Source organism: Pinus tabuliformis, chromosome 5_1 (genome assembly GCF_031772625.1).
Source record: "Pinus tabuliformis cultivar Carrire ecotype Pingquan chromosome 5_1, CPIR1, whole genome shotgun sequence".
NCBI lineage: Eukaryota > Viridiplantae > Streptophyta > Pinopsida > Pinales > Pinaceae > Pinus > Pinus tabuliformis.
The window spans coordinates 942,768,779-942,786,783 of record NC_142305.1 but is presented as its reverse complement, the minus strand read 5'-3'; positions in this window follow the sequence as shown (position 1 = coordinate 942,786,783).

The following is an 18,005-nucleotide window of genomic DNA, read 5'->3' as shown; positions in this document are numbered from 1 at the left end:
GAAAAGAAAATTAGTCTAATATTAAGATGGTGTGATAGTTTAAATGGGGTATTGTGGTGTAGAAGCAGTGTGATAGTTTAAATGGGGTATTGTGGTGTAGATAAGCAGTGTGATAGTTTAAATGGGGTATTGTGGTGTAGATAAGCATTGTATTGTTATGTGGTATTATTATTTAGATTCATTTATATATGAATTTATATATATTAATGTTGAGTGTGGTATTATTATTTAGATTCATTTATATATGAATTTATATATATTAATGTTGAGTGGAGAACCATTGCTTTTGATAGAATTTTGTAAAAAAAATAACATAAAAGGGTATTGGACTATATAGTTGGTATGTGAATAAGTAGAAATTTCAAAAAGTTGGTTCTCAATACAAATTTTTCAAATACTAGCATAAGAGTGATAAGGAAATGACTTCTATAATAATTGTATTATTACACAATGATTATTGGAATACCACACTCCTATAGACAATCCTAAGATTAACTGTCCATCCATAAACTGATAATTATTGAAAGTGAATATTTAGTGATCAGTGGATCTTAAAAAAAAAATTGGTAAAATGAGGGTCTTTAGAGTATACCATGAGGTTGAGACGTCAACCAAATCATGGTGACTAGTTGTTGTACCTTAGGCTAGGTAGCCTGTATGATGGTACATAGAGTTGTGGTACCTTAGGTTGAATACTATGTATAATGGTACATAGGGTTGGTACCTTGGCAGTAGCCTAGATGGTACCTATATCCCTTTAAGATGTTGGGTTGATAACTTGGAAGTGGCCTAGATGTTATCTAGATCCTTTGAACATTATTTAATTGGGTTGATAACTTGGCAGTAGCCTAGATGGTATCTAGATCCCTAGAACAGTGTTTGATTGGGTTAATATCTTGAAAATATCTTAGATGGTACCTAGATTCCTAGAAAGGCATGTCTTTTGGGTTGGCACCTTGGCTATCGAAAATGAGTTATTATCATTGTGACCTTGGTTGAAGAATAGTCCTAGAGGAAACTCAAATGAGTAGGTTCCCCCAGCATCTTGCTTAGATCTCTTTCAAGTGAGCTTGTTCGGTATTAGGCCTAAGATGAGGCCTTTGGAGTTTCACCTAGTCTATGTATGGAGATTAGTTGTTTGATGGTGAACCATGATCATGTTATAGGATCAGAGAATAATGGTACTATGAAATGTATAACCTTAAAGAAATATCTCAATAGGAATATCTAGATAGTCATTATGAATACCTCCCTAGCTAAGAGGGAGTGTTGGAAAATTTAGCTATGGTTAGTGTTCATAATTGTTATTTTTTTCATGCTTGTAGTGGTCAAAATATATTTAAGTCATGTTCTTCATGACATTAAATTGCTATTTTATTTATAATTCAAGTAGCCTCCTCGTGCTAAGTTAGCCTCCAAAGTGTTCAGATCGGCTTACCCTTATGTGACACTAGTTCGGACCCCAAGATGACTATAAAAGGAGCTACATTCATTCTCCTGAGTTGGCAATTCGATCTGAAACAATATAGCTCGCATTTTCTCTATGGAAGATACTAGGATATGTCTACTCTGCCATAAGATCATCAAAAAGGAATTTGAGGGCTTAAACAATTTTTTCCCTATTGCTATGGTTTATACATATCTAAGTTCTAAAATTCTTCTGAAGTTTGTCCTAGAGCACATCAACAACTATTGAAGATTCAAATCCTTAAGTTCATCCAAAGATCCTATAAGTATATTTGAAGTTTTCTAAAGAAATTCGAAGTTTGTGATTAAAGGTCAGAGTTCTGTGCGAAAATCTGCATTTTGTGAAGTTCGTTCAAGTTCAGTGATCCTAAGGAAAGGACCGAAGTCTGCTATATAGTTTTGCGGAAGTCTGAAAGTCTGCATTTTGTGAAAAGGTCTGAAGCCTATAATCCTATCCATAATCTAGAACATATACGAAATTGTTGAGGCATCCTTAGTCCGAAGATCATAAGGGTCTAACCTCTGTAGTAAGAGAGACTTTAGAAGAGCAGAGGCTTTGCGAAAATGGAACAAAAACTTTGTAAAGAGGAGCTAAGATCTTAGCACTTGTGGAAGACCAATTTGACTTTGATTTCTTTTGTTGATTTGAAGAATTTCTCTAAGAAGAAGGTTGTTGGGTTTTTCCCTCTTGAGGGTTTTCCTAGGATAAAAAAAAATTCTCGTGTTTCTTCTGCACTGTGATCCTGCTTCATTTATTCTATAATTGCTTAATGAAGAAAAAGTGAAGATAATAAAAGAAGAACATAATATCCACAAGTAATTGTCAAGATAAGGAAATTCTCATTACTTTGGAGTTTCTAACACATAGGACATGATCCACCTCATATCCAATCAAGTTATCTCTCACACACACTTCCTGTGCAGCAACAACCTTGAAAATGTTTAGTCAAGTAGGGTAATGATAAGGAAAACATTTGTATGTCTCGTAATTACATGATCAAATTCTCTTGTCATACCAAACATGAGATTTGGAAAATTAGGAGCACCAAGAAGAATAAAGTGTGAAATGTATCAAGATTAGTAGCTTCAAACAGGGGCATGCTCACAAAAAAAATACCTTAGGCTTAAGGCACTCTTTAGCCCCTATAATGATGCATCCCCTGTTTTGATGATTTCCCAGATAGAATAGTTACTTATTATTATGGCCACCTTCACTAAGTCCATAGAGTCCAACATCAAGATGCAAAGTCACCATAGACAATATTCGTCAAGTGAGAAGCTCATATTGGGAAAACCCAAGAACAAGCTCAATTTATGACAATGACATTTTTGGAAAGATAAGAGGGTATAGGAAGAAGCAGAAGGCCAAATATGCTCTTAAATTTAGAAATAGAGAAAGGAATATTGACAACAACAAACAAGCCAAAATTTCCACCGTCGTATCCGGGTTATGAGGAAACCCACGTCCCAACTTAGGAGTCAAGGCCACTATATTAAGGAGAGATATGTTGGTTTTAGGTTCAACACATCTTTCATAAGAAAAAAGGCATGCACCATGCCATGAAGCTTTCTATTGAAGAGTGCAGTTATACTTGAGACATCTCATGGGACCAACCACGAATGGCGGAAAATAAGCTTCAACATTATTTGTCTTGCTAAAAAGAAAATTTTGAAGCAATGACAATCATACAATTCCTACAAATAGATGACATATCTAATGTTAATGATTATCCTATTTGATGTTTTGATAAATCGCAATCATATTCTATAGTTACCAGGTAAACTATGGGGATATTTTATAAGCTTATGAAGTCATCAATATTCATACATGTTTTCACCGAGAGGACCAAATTCCCTTGACATGAAATGTGTCCACTCCACATGGCACGTTGTTGATCTTTCGTCTCCTCAAACTTCCTTATCGGACCCCTTAGGGAAGGTCAATCCAAGGATTGTACTAATACTCCAACCCACTAGTCACCCACATGTCATTTTTGCGAACCATCTCGTGGCGAGTGCCCAATTAACATTTCCTAGCATGATTCCCTAACAACCCAATACCTCATTAACCCACTTCACCACCTATGTTATAAATGTTACTAACAAGCTCACCATTAATTCAATATCTTGGATTTGCATTCCCCACCAAGTGATCTACATGTAGATTATAACGCTAGGATATTTAAATACCATTATTAAAATTGAACATCATTGTTCAATCCCAACAGTTGATATGTTACGTTTTTGTGCATGCTCCATTACCACAACGTAACAATACACCTAAAGTTGATACCTCACTCCCTTTGTGATCTTAGCAATAAAGTCCAAGCATATAGATGATTTAAAACATTTTTTTTAGAGCATGAAACAGCAGTGCTCAAGCAACTTGAAGTAGAAAATCCATCCTTTTAGGAGCTTTACCAGCAAGAAGCTTTCACAGGTTTAATAAGTTGTATTTGACTTCAAATTGGCCTCAGAGAATCCATTTGCTTATCATTGCATTCCAATTACTCAATGGTGTCATTAAGCCTTCATCTTGGTTACTTGTGATTTATCTAGTTTGCAGGAATTCAAAAAGCACTGTACCAAAATCTGCTTCCAAACAAGTAAAATTTGTTAAAGGAGGATCATCTCAAGGCCCAATGATAGACAAAAGCAAGAATCCCAACACAAGAATGCTCTTACACACATCCCTGACCAACGAAGACACCAATTAGCCAAATTGGTTCGCAATTTATCAAATGCTCCAATAGGTCAAGCACCCTAAGAAGAAAGAGCTTGCTAAGGTCCTCAACTTGAAAGAAGAATCCGAAGAAGCACTTCAAAGAGAAAAATGGATAACAATGCCTACGAGATCATCACAAAATATGGTGTCCAATTCTTAGAGCTAGGCATCCCCTACTTCCCTATCAAGAGATGGTTAAATGGGTCCCTAACCATTCGAATATGAGAACCCACACCATCATTGGTGAAGGTGGGTAGGAATTGGGCAACAACAAGCAACATAAAATTTCTAGGATATATAAGCTCAACCATATAGAACTGAAACTATATAACATTTTTATGGCTACCTATACAAAGACCATCCCTCATTAGATGAATTTTTGAAAGAGTGGTGGAGTGACTAAAAAGTATTCATTAAATAGGGCATGATAATTTATCCAACCATACAATTTCGTCTAACTAATTGAATCACCGCAACACTAGCCTCTCTTGAAGAATATATCCACTCTAAGCAATAGCTTAGTATTCCTAGGAGATCAAGGAAGTAGAGGAAGACACCCCCATAGAGTTGGGTATGGGGAATGAAGTATTAATTTTTTCCCTATTAGCTACAAACCCCAAACGGAGGAACGCAAAGATAGCTTCAACTATGGGAGCATTCACTCAAGCGAACACCTCCTCAATTGAAGTATTAATTTCCTATATAGAACAACAGCGCAACATGGCCACCTCCCTAGAGGGTCGGAATAAACAATTGGACTCCTCACAAGCTGAGGAACTCAAGTAGAAAGCCATTGTCTTAAGTTAGGAGCATGCAGCACAGGTACAACATATTTATGACACCCATAAGAATCAAGCTACCATGAGCGAAGAAATAACATAACGAGAAAAGGAGTTGGAGGAAATGCGCAACAGGAGGTTATAGGAGGTAGTAGGACAACATCAGTGAGAACTATCCATGGTCAAAGAATGGTTGGATCTACAAGAGAGAGCAAACAAGACTAAAAGAATTCCAATCACCAACCTTGAAAGCATTCAAGAATCTGAGGGAAGCCTAAGAAAAACTTGTTAGCCACCTGAAGAATGTTCAAGTCTGCCATAAGGAGGTTATAGAACTTCAAAGTAGAGGAGAATCCTAGAAATCTTACTAGCTAAGGTTCAAGAATACCTAAACAACATCATAGAATATCAGTTAGGGTCTGAGAAGATCCCATGTTGCACCCCCAAGTTGAACATAATGGATATGATGAAATATCAGACCTTGATTAGCTCATGGAAAGAAGCCACACCTAGTTTAGACACAAACTTGAAGCCACTAAACAAGAAGTGTGTCGGGCTTTGGGAAGGTCTCACAGTTCACCTCCGAAACTGATGTGTATGGCACAGTTGCATTAGATACAACTCAACCCCGAGAGTCGTTCAATGAATCCAATTGGAGATTGGAAGAGAAAGCCAGCACCATGCACTAGCTAAATAATTTGAACCAAGAGTCTCTTATATTTCATTATCCCCTTCTAAAGAGGTCCTCCCCCTAACCTATAGCTAAAGATTTATTGGAAAGGAACTTGAGGCTATCAACCGAGCCATTGTAGAATATGAGTTGACAACGGATCAAATGTTCCCTATCCAAACTAAGCAAATCAAACAGATCCATAGTGAGTGGAAAGTCCATATAGCTAGTAAAGCTAGAATGTCTTCGACACCGCCTCTAATCAACCAAGTAATACTCAATTCCTATCCATGTTAGAAGCCAATACGGTTTCATATTTGGACCTCACTTCACCTTAGTAGGGGGGGGGATATTGTAATTTTATAAATAAGAGAAATACCCAAATGTTTAGGTGTTGGGAATTTTGGAACTAAGGGAACATTTAGAGAACACTACAAAAACTACTTCTACTAATTTCCTTAATACTTGGAAGTCATTCCTAGCCCAAATTTTGCAGTGGAAATTCACATGTTTGGACTATTTTGTGCACTATGTTTTTTTGTTATGAATTAGATTAAATTTGTTTGTTTATGCAGACTATTTGCATGACTAGTTATACTCCAAGTTTTCACGTAAGGACTATTCCAAGTTGTGATCTTTATGTTGGAAATAATACTGAGAGGGGGGTGAATCAGTATTATTAAGTCAATTAATTTTCATTTCACACCCAGATCATATACACTACTTCAGTTAGAGAAAACCGCGTATATACGCAACTACAAATAAGGAAACCAGCGTATACCATGTAGACTTATAATTTAGTTTATTCTACAGATGTTGATCATTAATCTGTGCATCAGAATCATATAAACAGTAACCAGGAACAGTAAAACAGAGCAGAAGATAATCACACACAAGAACACAAGATATAAGGTGGAAACCCAATGTGGGTGAAAACCACCTGCTGCAATTCGTCTCTATCTTCCTTTAATTAGAAACTTCTTTTTACAATGTTTCTGTACTGGTGCAGACTTATACCAGTACGCAGGTTTCTACCTGCAGAAGGCTACAACCTTCTCTCGTTCTCCAGCCTCTCCTAGAAGGGAGCTACAACCCCCTTAGCTCTTGTACTAGTTCAGGTACTAGTACGTAGGTGCTGACCTACAGAAGGCTACAACCTTCGCTTTCTTCCAAGGACCACCTTTCATAAATTTCCAGAATGGATCCATGAATAACATCAATCAAACATCAAGAATTTATGCATCAATCAATCTCCTTTTCACCAATCAAAACTGAATCAAATAAACACTTCTCTGACAGTTGTACCCAGAACACAGTAACAGTAACCATACACCAATTCTGAACCCAAATCACTGCAGTTATCAACAGAAGCAGCTAGAACATAATTTACGAGACGTACGCTACTTCAATATTCAGAAACATGCGTGCATACGCTTCTATGTTAAGACCAACCTGCGTATACGCACTTTTGACTTACAGAAACAGCGTGTATACGCGCCTTCGCTTCACTGAACCTGCGTACAGATCTATAAAGATAGTTCACTCCTTCAAATATTCAGACATTAATTAACCTAGATTATCAGATTTATAGATCAAGCGTGCGCCACATATAACAGATCAAAATCATACAAAGATACTATTACTCAAGCCTTAAGATTTTGACTCATCAATAGAACTTATCCTTCTCCTTGCGCTCAGGTTCCTCCTTCATTCAGATCCAGATCTGCACCATAACCCCAATCACCAGTATTCCAGATCTAGCACTTTATCAGATATTCAATGATTCAGATGTTGTTGCCAAATGATCTCCTTCCTCTTTTATAGTCTTAGGCCTTTCACAATACCACGGTCCAAAACCATAACAAATCAATACCATGGACCCAATACTTGGGATCAACACTTCGGACGAGATACCATGGTCCAAAACCATAGGTTCAAATACCAAGGACTAAATACCACGGACCAAACATAAGTTCTCCCACATGTACGCGCTTTTCCTTGCGTGAAAGTGCGTGTATACACATACGCGTCTTTGGAACGTCTAACCCGTGTGTATACGTGGCTTGGTCACGATGAACCTGCATATATATATTTTTCCTTCATTCTAAGAGCCTGAACTGAGATCTGTCACCAGAGTGAGTTGCCATCAAGGACAACACCTGTGCCATAGCGCCAAACCTGTGTCATGATGCCAACAATCTCCCCCTTTGGACTTGATGGAAATCCCAAGATTCTCAAAGTCATTCTCCCCCTTTGTCATCAAGGGAAAAGGGTTATGCTCCCCATAAGTACATGCTGAAATCTCTGCTCTGTTGTGCTGGCCATGCTCCCCCTGACTGTAGACAAGATCTGAAAAAAGATGTTCTTCAAGAAGAACCATGACTCATATATCATAACTGACCTTCCTATCATCAAAGACTCTATACATACATCGATCACCCAACCAAGTGGGGATCATCCACCCAACCAAGTGGGGATACATCAGAAACTTACATATGATAACCAAGTACATTACATCATTCATCCCAGGCATAGTGGGGAAACCAAAATAGGTCATTACATGACCTTGATAATAATAAAAGATATACATGACATAGAGACAAAATATCTAGAGCAAGACTATGAAAGTCACCAATAACTAATATCAGCAACACTATTCAGATCAGCAACCATGTTCTCCTTATGTTCTCCTTCTGCAGCTGATCCACCTGAACCCAAAACAGCTTGTGTACTCGAACCAAGAGCTTCTAATGTAATGCCAACAATGCATTATTAGAAGTTTATCTGCTCCCCCTGAACCTGTGCCAGATGGTCTCTGTCAGACCCATATCAGACTCTCTTCAACCAGAGTCTGTCCCCACTGATTTCCTTCAAACCACCATATACGCGATTGTATCTGCATAAATCGGCGTATGTACGCGGATCCTCCTCATGCAACTCGCGTACAACCACATTTCTCTGAAACAAACAGGTTTCAACAGCAAGATGATGCATCAACTACTCCCAGCTTCTGTCTGAGGTATTCAAATGTTTCCTTGGGCAGTGGTTTGGTGAGTATATCAGCAACTTGTTCCTTAGAGGGAACATACTCCAACTTGACCTTTTGTTCAAGCACTTGTTCCCGAAGAAAATGATATTTGATAGGTATGTGCTTGGTCTTTGAATGCATGACAGGATTCTTTGAAATACTGATAGCTCTTGTATTATCACAAAAAATGGAGATAGGTGGAGTACAAGTGATTTGAAGATCTTGTAATGTTTGCATCATCCAAAGGAGTTGTGTGCAGCAAGATGCAGCAGCTGCATATTCTGCTTCAGCTGTAGATAAAGCAATAGAACTTTGTTTCTTGCTGAACCAAGATACTAATCTAGGACCCGTGAAGAATGCACCACCACTAGTGCTTTTTCTGTCATCCACACTTCCTGCCCAATCCGAATCTGTATATGCATGAAGTGTGAGATCTGTATCTCCAGGATACCATAAGCCATAGTTTTCAGTTCCTTGAAGATACTTGAAAATTCTCTTAACTGCCTGAAGATGAGTTTCCTTTGGATTTGCCTGAAACCTTCCAACTATTCCCACTGCATGCATAATGTCTGGTCGGGTACCTGTTAGATAGAGTAGACTACCAATCATGGATCTATAGGTTGGTTGATGCACTGCTGTCGATTCATCATTTGCGTTGAGGTTGCATCCTGTCACCATAGGGGTACATACTGGTTTCGAATCCTCCATCCCATATTTCTTCAATATCTGCTTGAGATACTTGGTTTGTGATAGAAAGATGCCATCTTTGTTTTGTTGGACTTGTAAACCAAGAAAATATGTGAGCTCACCAAGCATAGACATTTCAAACTCTTTCTGCATTACTAAGGCAAAATTTTGACTCATGTCTTCTTCATTGCTACCAAAGATGATATCATCAACATACACAACAAGTATTAGCAACTTATCATTGTCAATTTTTATATAAAGATTGCTATCAGTTGATCCTTTTATAAAACCTTGTTGACGGAGGTATTTATCCAAGCGATAATACCAAGCCCTTGGAGCCTGTTTAAGGCCATAGAGAGCCTTTTTGAGTCTACATACAAGCTTTGGATCATTTCCAAGGATAAACCCATCTGGTTGCTCAATATACACTTCTTCATCCAAGTCTCCATTTAGAAAAGCAGATTTCACGTCCATTTGAAATACTTTGAACTTCTGAAAACTAGAGAGAGCAAGGAATATTCTAATGGCCTCAAGTCTAGCAATGGGAGCAAAAGTTTCTTCAAAGTCGATTCTTTCTTGTTGAGCATACCCTTTACAAAGAAGTATGGCTTTGTTTCTAATAACTTCCCCATTTTCATTCAACTTGTTTTTGAATATCCATTTTGTCCCGATGACATTCTTATCTTTTGGTCTAGGAACCAACTCCCAAGTGTTATTCTTTTCAATCTGCTCAAGTTCTTCATCCATTGCCTTGACCCAGCATTCATCTTTGCATGCCTCTTTTACATTTTGTGGTTCGGTGGAGGAGAGCAATGCTAGATAGCTTGAAGCTTCAGAAATGGTTCTCCTTATTTGTACACCTACCTCTTTCTGCCCCAAAATTTGAGATTCTGGATGATTCTTCTGAACGTATCTGGATGGAGTCTTTTCTTCTATTCTTATTTGTTCTTCTGGTGCCTCATGGGTTTCTTCTTCATCGTGAATCTGATTTGACGTTGAGGAATAGTCCTCGTCATCTTCAAAAACTTCAGATCTTTCCTGCCTAGGGTTATTTCCTTCTTCATCAATCACTACATCAATACTTTCAATAATTTTTCCAAGTCTTTTATTGTAACACTTATATGCTTTGTTGTGGGGAGAGTAACCAAGGAGAATGCCTTCATCTGCTCTAGGTTCAAACTTGCCAAGATTTTCATCAGTCCTTTTAATGTAGCATTTGCTTCCAAAAATTTTGAAGTATTTTACCGTGGGAGTCTTACCATACCAAAGTTCATGAGGAGTCTGAGTGCTGTTTACCCGGACATTTGTCTTGTTAAGAATAGTTACTGCAGCAAATGCAGCTTCACCCCAGAAGGTTGCGGGAGTTCCAGATTCATCGAGCATAGCACAAGCCATTTGTTGAACCGTTCTGTTCATCCTTTCCACTACTCCATTTTGTTGAGGTGTCCTTGCAGCAGAAAATTCCCTTCTTATGCCATGTTCTTCACAAAAATCGAAAAATTAAACTGAGGTAAATTCTCCTCGATCAAATCTGAGGCATTTGATTCTGCGATCTGATTCGTTTTCAACCAAGGCTTTGAATGATTTGAACTTTTCGAAAGCTTCATCTTTATACTTCATGAGTCCTATCCAACACATCCTTGAAAAGTCGTCAATGAACAATATGAAGTACTCTTCACCTCGAGGTGACCTCTTCCTAGTTGGACCACATATATCAGTATGGACAAGTTCAAGTGGCCTGCTAGCTGATCCTTCCTTCTCAAGGAAATTAGTTCTGGTTTGCTTACCAAACTGACATGATTTGCATATTATATTGTGTGGAATTCTAATGTCAGGAAGATCACGAACCGCCTGATATTTGCATGCTTTCCTTATCTGAGAGAAGCTAAGATGCCCCAATCTTTTGTGCCATAGCCAGTGTTCATCATTCTTGCTTAAATAGCATTGATGTTGTCCTTCTTTGAATATGTATAAATTATTTGGGGTTTTTATGCCTTTGATCACTGTTTTTCCTGTATCAAGATCACGAACACTACATCCATTTGATCGAAATATTACCTCAGTTCCTTGATCGCACATCTCACTGACACTCAATAGATTATGCTTTAAGCCATCAACATACTTAACATTTCCAGCTTTGACCTTTTCTTTCAACTGAACAGAACCTTTACCTTTTATGAACGCAGGGGTTGTAATAACCATAATAAACTGAAATGCAGAAATAATACAAATTAAAAGCAGGTACCTACCTGGACTGCTATCTGATCTGGTGTAGTTGATGATGCTACCACTGCTCTGCTCCAATTATCGGGAGACCAATTCCACCCAGCCAGACTGAGCAGAGCCTGGCTGCTCAATCCAGTAAGCTTCTCACAGGAGCTCACTGTCCCCCGTGCCCAGAACCTCAGAATGCCTAAAGCTCTTCCAATGGTCAATTTGCTTCCTCTGGTTTGCCCTCCTGGTTCTCTCCTGATTTTCTCCTCCTCCTTTTTCCTCCGTCTTTTTCCCCACCGTGCCCGGCTCAGATCTGTGGTTTTATAATTGCGGCTTGGCGGTGGCCGCCCTCCCCCTGCAGCCACCACTCTTTCTCCTCCCGCCACGCCTTCGCATGCATTTCAGACCCGCAGATATTATCGATCTAATCTATTTTGTTTATACATGTACTTTGTTTATATCACCAGGTTTGGTTTATGCGTCACCTTTTATATAAGGTTTTAAATTTTATTTTTATTATAAAGTTTAATTTTATATATTTTATAAAGTTTAAATTTATATTTATTATAAAGTTTAATTCATATTTATTTTAAAGTTTAACTCATATTTATTTTTAATATGAAGTTTATCATATCAGTTTTAATATAAAGTTTAGAACTTTATATTAGTTAATTAGTTTAGATGGGTCGTTACATACACTCCCCCTTCAGAAAACTTCGTCCCGAAGTTAGAGTTTTTATCTTATCTGATTACTTATGATAGTAATTAGTACCCCCTTCTTAGATTTTAAAATTTTTGTTTTAATATCAAGAGACTATAAAATTAGAGTTTTAGGTTTATGATTTTAATGGATAAATCTTACCCTACCCAGGTTCCCAAGCTATTCTAAAATCATCCTATCCTTCTTAATCTCTTCCGCTCCCATTCTATCTGTCCTCTACTGGAGTATGCCATGGCGTCAGTTTTACTGACCTAACCATTCATAAACTCTAAGGTGACAGCGTCGGTTATACCGACCTGATTCCCAGTAGGCATCCGGCAGTCATCATCACACGTCTAGGGGAGCGTGATTCACACAGTCCTCCCATGACTCCAGGGTTCGGAGGATAAACGGTGGGTAACACCTCCACCCCTCCCAGTAGAATTAGGGCTAAGACCCTATCATAAGATCACTTTGAGCTTTAATTGTTCTGAGGTTCTGTCATCACGTGGTCATCCCGATAACTGTTTATTACCTGCAATCATACACTTATCCATGCATTCGTAAAATGTGCATCGGCATATTCAAAATAACTCGTGTATTATTCACCTAGGAGACTATAGTACAACATATTTTGCGATATTCCATGCATGTCTTTTGATTTTTATCTAGAATGTATTCACTTCCTGATTTCTATCCCATTGATCATATTGACATGTATAAATAAATCAGATTTACAATATCTTAATTTCTATCAGAAGTAAAATCATTCAACTGTCTTAACTTTACTTTGACAACTATAATTTAGTAAAATGAACCACATATATCGTTTTGGTATCCACGTACCAGCAGAAGTTAAACATATATTATGTCACAAAATTTCACGTTTATCTATAATCATTCAAAATGTTTCTGAGTCTCTGATTGTAGTAAAGTAAATATATACTAAACATAGTTTAAAGTTTTTCAAAATTGACATAGATTAGGGTATCTTTGACATATGTCCTCTGTATTTTCCCAAGTTGCTGATCCAGGACTATACTTGTCCCATTGGACCTTAACTTGGTCCACCAGGCGGTTCCTCAGCTGTCGAACCCTACGTTCCAGTATACGTAACGGTTCGACCGTTACGACTCCCTCGCTCGATACCTGCAATTCCTTCCATTGAAGGTTATGAGATAGATAAGCTATATAATGCCTTAATACAGAAACATGAAATACATTATGAATTCTATGCAGGTGAGGTGGCAGGGCAAGACGATAGGAAACAGGTCCAACTCTTTCCACGACTTTAAATGGTCCAATAAATCGGGGTAACAACTTTGTCCCTTTTCCAAATCGAATAGTACTTTTATTTGGTTTGATGCGGATGAAACCCTGATCCCCTACTTCATACCTCCTATCAGTTATGTGAGCATCAGCATAACTCTTTTGTCTATCCTGTGCTTCCTTTAATCGTTGTCTAATTTGTCTTATCTGCGCTTCCATTTCATGGATTAATTCTGGTCCTATTATCATTCGATCTTCTAACATGTCCCAACTTAACGGTGTTCTGTAAGGTCTACCATATAAAGCTTCAAATGGAGGCATCCCAATCGAACTGTGGTAACTGTTGTTGTATGCGAATTCGACTAAGGGTAAGTACTTTTCCCAGAGTGATTGCTGATCCATCACATACATTCGCAACATGTCTTCAAGTACTTGATTTACTCTTTCAGATTGCCCATCAGTCTCAGGATGGTAAGCAGTGCTTAAATTTAGCTGAGTACCTAAGGTTGTTTGCATGCAAGTCTAGAATCTGGAAGTGAATTGCGAATCTCTATCGGATATAATCTTCTTAGGTACTCCATGAAATCTAATAACTTCATTTATGAATACTCGAGCTACATCAGCAACATCGTAAGTATCTCTTACGGGAATGAAATGGGTGATTTTTGTTAATTTATCCACCACTACCAAAATGGCATTGTGTCTTTGAGAAGTAAGAGGTATTCCAGTGATAAAATCCATAGAAATGGTCTCCCATTTAGACATAGGAATGTTGTGGGGTTGTAAGAGGCCCACTGGGTGACAATGATCTGCCTTTACTTGCTGACATTCCAAACATTTTGCAACAAATTGAGTGATATCACGCTTCATGCCTACCCAAAAGAAGAGTTTCTTGGTATCTGCATACATTTTCCCTACTCCAGGATGAACACAATATACTACTCTGTGGGCTTTCCCAAGGATGGTGTCTCGAAGATCTTTATCCTCAGGAATATACATCCTTCCATGGAATCGTAAGATCCCATCTTTTTCTAGATCATATCCCTCAAATTTAGATTCTTTTACCCTCAAAACTTGCTCTCACCTTTAAATACCAGCTGTCTTTTATAAGATGATCCAGTACTCGTTGTCTTAAGTCTACTTTAATGGGTATGAGAGAAAATATCCAAGGTCTTCTGCTTAAATCATCTGCTACTACATTTTCTTTTCCCTTAATGTATGATATTTCGAAGTCATATTCACTTAGGAATTCACTTCATCACCTTTGCCTGGCATTTAAGTCTCTTTGGGTGAACAAATATTGTAGACTTTGATGGTCGCTTTTAAGTGTAAAACTTCGTCCCACTAGATAGTGTCTCCAAATCTTTAAAGCTAGCACTACAGCGGCTAATTCTAAATCGTGAGTAGCATAGAATTCTTCATGAGGTTTTAACTTTCTGGAAGCATATGCTATCACTTCTCTATCTTGCATCAACACTGCACCCAGTCCCTGTTTGGATGCATCAGTACATACCGTAAAATCTTTGTCCATGTCAGGGACTCTTAGGATTGGTGTACTAGTGAGTAGTCTCTTGAGTTCAGAGAATGCTTTATTACATTCCTCGGTCCATTCATACTTAACACCTTTACGCTGAAGGGTTGTAATTGGCTTTGCGATTTTGGAGAATCCCTCCACAAATCTTCGGTAATAACCAGCTAAACCCATAAAGCTTCGTATCTCATGTGCATTTTTCGGTATTGGCCAATCCATGATCGCTTTTACCTTCTCAGGATCTACTGAAATCCCTTCACCTGATATGATGTGTCCCAAATAATGAATCCTTTCCTGAAAGAATGAACACTTGGATAGTTTTCCATACAACTGGCGTTCTCTAAGGCAGGACAATACTATCCGCAAATGATCTTCATGCTCTTTCTTATTCTTGGAATAGATGAGAATATCATCTAAAAAGACTTGCACAAATTGATCAAGATATTCACGGAAAACATTGTTCATAAGATTCATGAATATGGCTGGCGCATTTGTTAACCCAAATGGTACCACAGTAAATTCATAATGTCCAAAACGTGTCCAGAACACAGTCTTAGAAATATCATTTTCAGAAATCCTTAGCTGATGATAGCATGATCGAAGATCAATTTTTGAAAAGATAGCAGCTCCTTTCATTTGATCGAAAAGATCGTCGATTCGAGGCATAGGGTATTGATTCTTTATTGTAGCTCGATTCAAGTCTCGATAATCTATACATAATCTTAAAGATCCATCTTTCTTCTTCACAAAAATTACAGGAGCGCCCCAAGGTGATGTACTGGGCCGAATGTGCCCTATATTCAGTAGTTCTTTTAATTGAATTTGTAATTCCTAAAGTTCTGGAGCTGACATTCTATAAGGCGTTTTAGAGATCTGTTGGGTACCTGGTTTTAATTCAATAGTGATATCTAATTCTCTTACCAGGGGTAATCCAGGTAGTTCTTTTGGAAATACATCCGGGAATTCGGCTAACACCGGATATTGTCCTAAGGATGGTCCTTTTCCTTCGCTTACTTCTTGAATTACATAAGCCTGACAACCTTTCCTTAAACAACGCTTCATCTGCGTTGCTGAAATGTAGCATAAAGATACTTCCCTCTTGATTCCTTGAATTTGGATTACTTCTCCTTCATCATTTATGCCTAGAATTCTTTTCCCATAACAATCTACCCAAGCTTGGTGAGCTTCTAGCCAATCCATACCTTTGATAAGATCATACGTTTCTAAGGCTATGACATAAACTTTCAGTTTAGTCGAACAGACCCCTAGGTCAATTTTGCATTGATCCACACTCAAGCCCACGGTTTGGAGTTCTCCTGAGGCCATTTCCACTTGATGGAAATCATTTTGTCTACGTGCTGCCAACCCACATTTGTTTAATGCATATGACGAAATGAAACTATCTGTGGCACCAGTATCAAATAAGATTTTGAGTTTTATACCATTGATAATACCTCAAGATTCCACTACAGTGGATTGATGTGCTGCTTGGTCGTTGCTGACTACTGCATGAATTCTATGATTACCTCGATTGTTTGATATCGGTTCCTTTCCAGTTCTATGCAATATACTCGACGAAGCTTCTGGACAATCACGTTGAAAATGCGGTCCCCCACATCCCCAACAATTAAGCTGCGTTGATCCTCTTGAATCAGGACATGAATTTCTAGAGAACGAGCTTCGTCCCCTCATGTTGATTCCTCTCGAATTTCTTCCTCTACTGGCAGTCCCTCGAGATGTCCATGGACTGGTGTTTGATGATTCCGCGGCTATAGTATTTACTGCCATGGGAGCACTTGTCCCCACATTTCTTGGGGTAACCCTGTTACCATAAGGTGACCTCGAGCTACCTCCTCTGAAGAAGTTTTTGGGAGTCTTTCCTGGAAATCCTGATTGGAAAGGCCCTGCTGGCCCCATATCTTTTTTGATTCCAAGGTGCTCTTCTGCATAACGGCCACATTCCACTGCCTCGGCTATTGATGATGGTTCCCACATGCTCACCAAGGCTCTGATGCGAAGATTTAACCCTAATATGAAACCTTCAGCTTGACGTTCGTCAGAATCTAAGTAATGAATGTATTTTACAAGCTCCATAAACCTTATCTCATACTCTTCCACCGTTTTAGTTCCTTGAATTATGTATGAAAGGCACTGGCTTGCTGTTGTTGAAAGTATGGAGGTAAATACTTTGCGCGGAACCTTTCCTCAAATAATTCCCAAGGGGCATTATCCGATGTAAAGTGCAGCTGCTTCTCCAGATTTCCCCACCAAATCAAGGCATTTTCCTTTAATTGAAACACGACAATTTTTGTTTTTGCAGAAGAAGAATATTCTCTTAGCCTAAAGCATCTGTTCATTCCTCCTAACCATCGCGTTCACCTGCTCGACCTCCTGAGAATTCTGGGAGTCTAATTTTCTGAAGCTCCCTAGAAATATCTTCTTTCAATCCTCTTGGCTCAAGATTATTTGGTTCCAGTGAACTGGTGGCTACATGTTGAAATTCCTCTTTGGTCTTAGCCTTAGTTGATTCTTTCAATGTCTCCAATAAGGCTTCCAAAGAGTTCATTATCACAGTCAACTATGGCGCTGGGGCGATTGATGGGGATGATGATGGCGACGGTGGCGGCATTAATGGTGGTGATGCTGCCTGATCACGTTGTTGTCGCTCATACATCCTTACCATTGTAATGGTTCCTGAACACATAATAAAATTCTATAAAAAAATTTGAGGTAGACAACTGAATTTAACACATAATTTTCTTTTGCAACTTCACATTCATAAACGGATATAGTTTTGCTATTTTTATACGCTAGGCAGATCTTACTGGTACCGAGGTCAAGGAGGGTGGTCTCGCGACCTCCTTGTCCTAATGTAGGGTATTCTACCCTAATATGAATAATGCAGAAGTGTATGGTTATTAGCTCCTAAGGTAAG